At 35.4% G+C, this 1,948-nt stretch overlaps 1 pseudogene; it reads left to right on the forward strand.

Moving 5' to 3' along the window:
- The first annotated feature begins 1,760 nt into the window (after window positions 1-1,760).
- Window positions 1,761-1,948, forward strand: part of LOC116853044 — a 775-nt pseudogene continuing 587 nt past the window's right edge.

Genomic DNA, 1,948 nt, shown 5'->3' on the forward strand with positions numbered 1-1,948 from the left:
TATATATATATATATATATATATATATATATATATATATATATATATATATATACAGGGTTGGCAAAAAGTCCGGAAACGGTCAAATATCTCGAAAGGGATCAACTATAGCGAAAAATATGTAAGTAGCAAAGTTGTAGGGCTTAATAAAATGTACCTAATGATGACTAAAAATTTGACTTTAGGTGGAGGACGAAGGTCATACAAAGGTCAAATTGAATTTTTTAAATTGGACCCCCCACTTTTTATTACATATTCTTGTAGTTTATTTCAAGGGCTTTTCCAAAAAGGAAAGCATTATCTTTAAAAAAAGATTTAAAAAAGATATTTTTAAATCTTTTTTATTCTATTTTTTTAAAAAAATTTTAAATTGTAATTGGAAAAAGAAAAGAAAAAGACAGAGTAAGATGTGAGAGAGCACGACTCGTTTTTAAAATACAAAGATCGAAAAGCATTATCGTGAAGCCCGGGTATGCGCGAGTTTTGACTGAGTACGTGTGATTTTACGTCGTGAATGAATAACCGCGTTCGATGCGAGCGAATGAACAACTAGGCTGGGAGTCTACAAAACAAACACAGGAGAAAAACAAGAATAACTTTGTTTTTTGTGTCTCGAGCTAGACGATATGACCGGCTTAGTTGTTCATTCGCTCTCATCGAACGCGGTTATTCATTAACGACGTTATATCACACGTACTCAGTCAAAACTCGCGCATACCCGCGCTTCACGATAACGCTCCTCGACCTTTATATTTTAAAAACAAGTCGTGCTCTCTTGCATCTTACTCTTTGTCTTTTCCCTTTCTTTTTCCAACTACAATTTCAAATTTCTTTTTTAAAAATGTTAACCGATAAAGAAAAGATAATGCTGTTTCTTTATCGAAAATTTGGAGACCATATTAGATCATACGAAAAAGTAACTGATCTACACATTCAATGCTGCTGCATATCCTGATAACAATTTTATTTCGAAATACACCGTTCAGAAGATAGTGATACGTTTTTACGAAACAGAAACAGTTAAAGACCAAAATCCTTTCAAGCCTCATAACTCTAAATATGCCTAATAAAAAAATACTTTATTATAGGTTTTTGGAAAGCCCTTGAAATAAGCTACAAGAATATGTAATAAAAAGTGGTTGATGTACATGTTCATGAACATTTTTCGTTCTTAGAGTTACTCGGAATCAACGGCATGGACGTGACGAACTTCCATTATTGCATTCTTACATCGTATCGCGTCCGTCCTTAGGCAACGTTTCATTCATATAAAAGAAAGAAGTATCGGATGATTACTTACATGATTTGAAAGAATTACTCATATGCTTCATTAAATGTCACCGTATGAGATACATCTTAAGTTGTTTTTATGAGAACGTAGCATTGCAACAATGACTGATTATTTACCCACGGAAATTGTAGACATAATAATTGAATATGGCAGAAGTAATGAGAATGCTAGAGAATGTGCTCGTCTTTATGTACTTCGATTTCCAGATCGTCGACATCCTTCTCGTCAAACAATTTCAAATCTTATCGCTAGAGCACGTGATGGTCGATTGAGACGTCAACGAAAGAAAAAAGATCGCACAGAGGAAACCGTGTTGAATATCGCTATTTTGGGGATAGTTGCATTCAACCCGCATGTAAGTCAGCGCAGAATCAGCCTCGAGTTGCACACATCTCTTTCTACGGTAAACCGTGTTTTAAGGGTGAATCGCTTCCACCCGTACCACATTGAAAGACATCAGGCTTTGACTGATGATCAGAAAGGGGTACGCGTTCAATTTTGTCGGCGGGCTTTGCAAAGACTGGAAGAAGATAACATGTTTTTCGACAGGATGCTTTTTAGCGATGAGGCCTTATTCCACATTAACGGAGATTTCAATCGCCACAACTGCCATTACTATTCAAATGTTAATCTGTTTTGGTTACGTCGCGTAGACAAT

The sequence above is a fragment of the Odontomachus brunneus genome, unplaced genomic scaffold (assembly GCF_010583005.1).
Source record: "Odontomachus brunneus isolate Ranch 3 - 2012 unplaced genomic scaffold, Obru_v1 Obru_scaffold_272, whole genome shotgun sequence".
Taxonomy (NCBI): domain Eukaryota; kingdom Metazoa; phylum Arthropoda; class Insecta; order Hymenoptera; family Formicidae; genus Odontomachus; species Odontomachus brunneus.